Source organism: Galeopterus variegatus, unplaced genomic scaffold, assembly GCF_000696425.1.
Source record: "Galeopterus variegatus unplaced genomic scaffold, G_variegatus-3.0.2 Scaffold9868, whole genome shotgun sequence".
Lineage (NCBI taxonomy): Eukaryota > Metazoa > Chordata > Mammalia > Dermoptera > Cynocephalidae > Galeopterus > Galeopterus variegatus.
This window is the reverse complement of record NW_007735979.1, coordinates 14,445-21,295: the sequence shown is the minus strand read 5'-3', so window position 1 is coordinate 21,295 and position 6,851 is coordinate 14,445. Positions and strand designations below refer to the sequence as shown.

General features: G+C 42.6%; 1 protein-coding gene across 1 annotated transcript in view; it reads left to right on the top strand.

The window, feature by feature from the left end:
- The first annotated feature begins 3,470 nt into the window (after positions 1-3,470).
- LOC103609618 (tripartite motif-containing protein 60-like) overlaps positions 3,471-6,851 on the top strand; it is a 15,094-nt gene continuing 11,713 nt past the window's right edge. Inside the window, exon 1 of the mRNA XM_008593916.1 lies at positions 3,471-3,549. The gene's annotated coding sequence lies outside the window, so the exon portion shown is untranslated. The remainder of the gene's footprint in view (positions 3,550-6,851) is intronic.

Sequence of the window (6,851 nt, the reverse complement as noted above, 5' to 3'; positions counted from 1 at the left end):
ACCCTCCTGGGGTGACAGTGATGAACACCACTGCCATCTTGGACCTACTGAGCAGGCACCCATGATGCAACCACGAAGAACAGAATGGACCATGTCCAGTGACGCTGGCCTGTACCCCTTAACTCCTTTCTTTAATAAAAGACCCTGAACAGCTCCCCTTGGGGGGCTAGCTTTACTGTCGCTCCCCCCATTATGCATAAGTCTATCTCCTCTTTTAATAAAGCATTGCTTTGTCAGAATTTAGGCCAGGGGCTCCAGGAGAGATCTACCAGCAGCAGAGACATGGGAGCAAAATAGTCCCAATAGTCACTTTCCTCTTGCAGCTGGAGTCTTCTCTGGTGCCCAAAGCTTTCCAATTTTCACCAGTGATTAAATTAGGCTCTCGGATTTTTAAGTCATAGAAATGAACAATGTACCCAGCAGTAAAGCAAGCAATGCTTTATTAAAAGAGGAGATAGACTTATGCATAATGGGGGGAGCGACAGTAAAGCTAGCCCCCCAAGGGGAGCTGTTCAGGGTCTTTTATTAAAGAAAGGAGTTAAGGGGTACAGGCCAGCGTCACTAGACATGGTCCATTCTGTTCTTCGTGGTTGCATCATGGGTGCCTGCTCAGTAGATCCAAGATGGCAGTGGTGTTCATCACTGTCACCCCAGGAGGGTCATTGTAGCAGTCACCTGGATGCTTTGTGCATAGGTGGGAATTCCTAAAGGGGTCTTGAGGTTAATCTGTAACTTAGAATTATGGTAAAATAAGCCTTGGGGAGGGGTTTTGCAACTCAGTTAATATCTGTTTCTTCTCTTACCTCAGTCTATTTTGTCAGGGCAGCCCAGGGGGTAATCATTTGCCCTGGGGGTCTCATGACTGAGGAGTGGAAAAGTAACAAAGTGTCCTCTGCAGGGAAAATGGAGTCAGTTTGGTTCACGGGCCTAGCCTTACTCTGTTTCAAGAGGACCATGCACCTGTGCCTCTTATTACCTGCCAAAAGTACCCACCAGTATTAAATCCCTCAGACCAAAACTGTAAAAAATAAACAGCTTCAAATTATGAGGACAGGTGAAATTCCTCATTGCTAATAGTACACTTTTTCTATTTCAGGGAATAATATGTTTGGGGTGGAAGGTCTATGATCTAGTGTCAAATCTGCCTCAAATAAGCTGATCGTTTTTGGCAGGCCTACATACTGGAGAAGGTGATGCAGACTGCACCTGCCTTTGTTTAATTCCTGTGAACACGCTGCTGTGATTTTCAGGTTTACATATCTCTTGTGAATACTTTCAATACCTGACTCCAGGTAAGCCTGCAAACATTTCTGTTATGTGACAAAGTGTAAACTTCTAAATTAAAAAGGGTTTTTTTCTTATTCTTATAACCTGAACACATATCTTGCAGCTGGACATTAGAATACAATGATTCTTAGGGCCAGCCCGTGGCTCACTTGGGAGAGTGTGGTGTTGACAACACCAAGTCAAGGGTTAAGATCCCCTTACCAGTCATCTTTAAAATAAATAAATAAATAAAAATACAATGATTCTTGTTCACATGATTGCTGGAACATAATGATTTTTGCTCACACTGTACACAGAATAATTATAGAAGAAATTATTAACCCAGATGGCCATTCTCTACTAGTTTATTAACCAGATCTTTTTGAGGTTAACAGGAACTGAATCTGGGACTTGACTTCATGGAGGATAGTCACCATGAATCAGCTCCCACCCGATTAGTTCTTTGATGTTTATCTGCAGTGTTATGATTATGCCTGCACGTCCCTGCTTAGATCACTATGAATCAGACCCCCTACCACCTGTCCCTATAAAACTCTTTGGCAAGTCTGGGAAAAGCAGAGATGGTCTTTGAACATGAGCCCACCATTTCCCCAGGCTTCCAGCTTCCTGATCAAAGGCTGCCTTTCCTTACACCAACACTTGTCTCTCAATTATTGGCTATTGAGCGGTGAGCAAATGGACCTTTGGGGTTTTGGTAACAAAAGCAGATTTTCTTTTCTTTCTTTCTTTTTTTTTTTAAAGGTAACCGGTAAGGAGATCTTAACCCTTGACTTTGTCAGTACCACACTCTCCCAAGTGAGCCACGGGCCGGCCCCAAAAGCAGATTTTCTAATGTAAAAATACAGTCTATGATTTAGCTTTTGTTTCCAGTAGTTTTTCTTCATCCTCTCTTCAATAAGAAGCCTGTAATATATATTCATATATAATATATACAAATCATTTAATATAATAGAGTAAAATGTTTATAATTAAATATGTTAAATATACCTTAAAATATATATGCTTCTAAAGTACATAATTGATAGTTTAGAAATAAAATACATGAGCCAGCAAGGTTCTTTCCAAAGTTCTTTCCAATACCCTGAGTATTGCTAACCTGTGGCCCCTGGTGTGATCCTCACTGGGATATTCTGCTCCCAGTAGAGGCTCGGTGCTGGTAGAGAGCTGCCTGTATCCACCAGTCGGGGGTAACTGGAGACTGTCTGCTCCTCTCATCCTTGCAGAGCAGATGCGTTTTCCTCAATCAGGGTCAGGAGCACAATACAACCCAAATTCTCGGTTCATTCTTGTGGCCAAATCTCGCCTCATTCAGCCTTATGCCTTTAGTTTCCTTTCCTTTGTCCCATTGAACAGAATCTAGATGTAATCAGCATCTTGGAAATGGCAGACTCCTGACCATAGACCCATCATCATCTATCTTGCAACTTCTGCACCAAGGGTTTGGAAGATTTGACTTACTGTAGGAAGATTTGACTTCCTACTCACCCATCAGATCCCAGACCTCATTACAATAGACTAGTCTTCAGGGAAGCTGGTCCTGAGTTTTCCATAGGAAAGTGATATGCTAATTCCACTATTCTTTTGCAAATTTTGGCCTCTTGCATTATCTGATGTACCAAGTTATAAGAATTAAGAGGCAATTACTCTTAATTGTCATTTAATTCCTAGTTCTCATTAGTTCTTAATTTTCAATTACTAATCCTTCAGCCTTGAATATTTTACCCTTAAGTTTATCCAAGGAACTCAAATTTCCCCATAAAATCCACCTTAAATGTCACTTCTTCAGGAGAGAGTTGGAGAGCCTGATGTGGTAGGGTGGGGCATAATCCACCCAGTCACCCACCGACATGCAAGCGACTCTGTGCAAGGGAGAAAGATGTGGTGGTAAAGTTTTTAAAACAAGCCTAGAATCAGAACGGACTGGCCTTTGAACCTAAAGTTACTTATAGGAATAATAATAGTAAGAATCTGAAATGGTAAGCTAATGGAATTTAAACGATCAGTTGAAGCCAGCGGGGCCGCAGCTCTTGCAAGGATCCTCACACTCTGGGTCCCCCCACCCCCTACCCAGGGTCATTGAGCATGCGCGGGCCACTTCCCCACCCACTTCCGGGGACCAGCCAATCACCGCGCCGCAGAGTGTGCGCCTCAGAGGCGGGAACCTCCAGCTCGCGGTCGTGTGGGGCTTTCCGTCTTGCGCTCGGTGGGGCTCTGTGGGTCCTGGACAGTCTCGGGCCTGAGCCGCCGGTCCACCTGCCCCGGGTAAGCTGGGAGGGCCGCAAGAAAGGCCCAGCACGGCCTGGAGGGAGGCTTGACTGGGCGGGGGCTTCCTGAGCATCTGCTGGGCCCAAACCTCGGGGTCGTGGCTTGTCCACGGCTGGGTCTCCTCAGACTCCGTGGAGCCTCTCTTAAGAAATGCGGGATCCCAGATGCGTGGAGTCGTAACGGGGGTGGTGGGAGCACGTTAGTCGAACTTGCAGTGAGGTTGTGATCCGTAGGCCTGTTGGGGTACTGGCCACACGATCCCCAAAGAATTAGGGTGGAGTGTTAGGGACGATCTGCCACCCTGCGGTACCAGCAGCGCTGTGGCGGGTTTAATCACCCTCAGTCCTTACAGGGATCTTGCAGGTAGGAAATTGCTCCTTAAGTTGTACAGATGAGAAAGTTTAGGCTCAGCTATGTTAAGTATTATCTAAAGCAATGGAGATCGAATCTTCAGAGGACAGAATCTACCACAGATGTGTCAGCCGAGTAGTTCTACATCTCACAGTAGCCCACACTATGCACCAGCCACGAGAACAAGAGTAGGTAGTGCAGTTTTGAGGAATATAGGGAAGAATTCAGACCAAGAACAGTACAGCTGCAGTGTCCTTAACCAAAGGTTGACAAAAGTCAAAGTCAACGCAGATCATAGTTGAGATTTGGCTTTTATTTTTGTCTGTGAACTGCGGTATGATAGGTATTTGGAGCCATGAAAAGAGAGTAGAGTTCCTAATGTTGAGGTTCTCTAAGTCTTGTTCTTTGAGTAAGGAAAAGTAACTGCAGTTTTGGAAATTGGAATGTAATAGGCTTAGATTTGTGTTTGAAAAGCTACAGAGTTATGGAATTGATTGAGGGGGTGGAGGGTGTCAAAGATAAAGCTGGTCAATTTGTAAAATGGAAGGATAGATTTTAATCAGTAATACACTATTGCAATAGGAAAAAGAATTCACCATGAGCAGAACTCAACTTTTTTTTTTTTTTTTTTACAGAGGTGACTATTTTAAAATGGGAATGAAGGAATGGTGGGTGTTGAATGGGGGGACAGTCAAGTCAGAGAAATGAAAAATTACAGGTAATGGGATAGTGGTAGTTGGTCTGTGTGAAACACATCTGGGTTTGCTCTTCCAGGTGTTGATTGGAATAAACAGTAAGTTCTTTTGGCAGCCATGGGTTTTCTCTGGCAGGAATTTTATGAGGGCTAGCATCACCCTAGGGATGCTAGCCCTGAATTGTTAGGTCTATGTTAGCATTTTGATAAAATCTTCGCAGACCAAATTTGAGGCCTGGTTGAGAAGAGGGCTCAGAAGGGCCTGGCTAGAGTTGGTTAAAAAAGAGTCTTTGTCGGGCCGGCCCCGTGGCGCACTCGAGAGAGTGCAGCGCTGGGAGCACAGCAGCGCTCCCGCAGTGGGTTCGGATCCTATATAGGAATGGCTGGTGCGCTCACTGGCTGAACGCCGTGCGGGGCGATTCCCTTACCGGTCACGAAAAAGACAAACAAAAAAAAAAAAGAAAAGAAAAAAGAAGGCGATAGGACCTAATACATTAATAATGGGTGATCTCAACACCCCTCTCTCAGTATGGGACAGGATGTTGTCCAGGCAACAAGTCAACGAAGAGACACAGGATTTAATCTATACCCTAGACCAACTGGACTTGGCAGATATGTATATATACATATATATATACATGTATATATATGCATGTATATATATATACATGTATATATATATACACACATATATATATGTATATATATATAGAATATTTAATCCAAAAGCTAAAGAATACACTTTCTTCTCATCAGCTCATGGTACATTTTCCAGGATAGGCAACATATTAGGTCACAAATCTAGTCTCAGCAAATTTTTACAAATTGAAATCATTCCAACAATCTTTTCAGAACACAATGGACTAAAACTGGAGATAAAAAATAAGCAAAATGCTGGAAACTATACAAAACATGGAAAATAAATAATAGGCCCTGCATGACCTATGGGTCCAAGAAGAAATTAAACAGGAAATCAAAAAATTTGCAGTCACCAATGAAAATGAAGATACATCTTACCAAAACTTGTGGGATACTGTAAAAGCAGTACTAAAAGTGGCAAATTTATTACAGTAAATGCTTATATCAAAAAATGGAAACACTTCAAATAAATGACCTAACACTATGCCTCAAAAAAAAAAAAAAAAAAAAAAAAAAAAAAAAAAAAAGAGTCATTGTCGAGTGCAAGGATTTAGTTGCAATAGAAGGCTAATATTAACATCCTGGACAAGGAAAATGGCTTACAAAGCTGTTCTTTTCACTTTATGGCCTGAATCTGGATGCTGTTAGAGGAAATTAGAGTATGTGGGGAGGGGAGGTACCAGGGTATGTGCAGAAATCCTCCTCCCCACTCTTTTTATTTTAAATGAAATATCCTTTTTTTACACAGAGATATAGTTGTTCCTTCTATTTTCAACAATTCCAGTCATATTTTGCAATGTACTGGCTGTACAGCTTTGGGCAAAATTCTTAAAACTTCCTCTTCTTATTACCCCAGCCCAAATGTACCCATTAAAAATGATATTTTAAAACAAATTTAGGGGCCGGCCCGTGGCTCACTTGGGAGAGCGTGGTGCTGACAACACCAAGTCAAGGGTTAAGATCCCCTTACTGGTCATCTTTAAAAAATAATAATAAAAGTAAAACAAGTTTAGGAGCTCCTGGAATGGCATTGGTATTTATGGAAAGTTAGATTGGAAAGTGGGAAGAATTGAAAGACACATTATCATTTTTGTTTTAAATTCCTCAGTATTGAAAAATATTTTTGTTTTGTTTTCTTTTTTTGTGTCTGGCCAGTATGGAATACAAACTTTTTTTTTTTTTTTTTTTTAAAAAAAGATGACCGGTAAGGGGATCTCAACCCTTGGCTTGGTGTTGTCAGCACCACGCTCAGCCAGTGAGCAAACCGGCCATCCCTATATAGGATCCGAACCCGTGGCCTTGGTGTTATCAGCACCGCACTCTACCGAGTGAGCCACAGGCCGGCCCTGGAATACAAACTCTTGACCTTGGTTTTGTCAGCACCACACTCTCCCAAGTGAACTAGCGAGCCAGCCTATTGAAAAACATTATAATTTTAAGGCCAGCCCGTGGCTCACTCGGTAGAGTGCGGTGCTGATAACACCAAGGCCACGGGTTTGGATCCCTATATAGGGATGGCCGGTTAGCTCACTTGGGAGAGCGCGGTGCTGACAACACCAAGTCAAGGGTTAAGATCCCCTTACCGGTCATCTTTAAAAAAAAAAAAAAAAAAAAA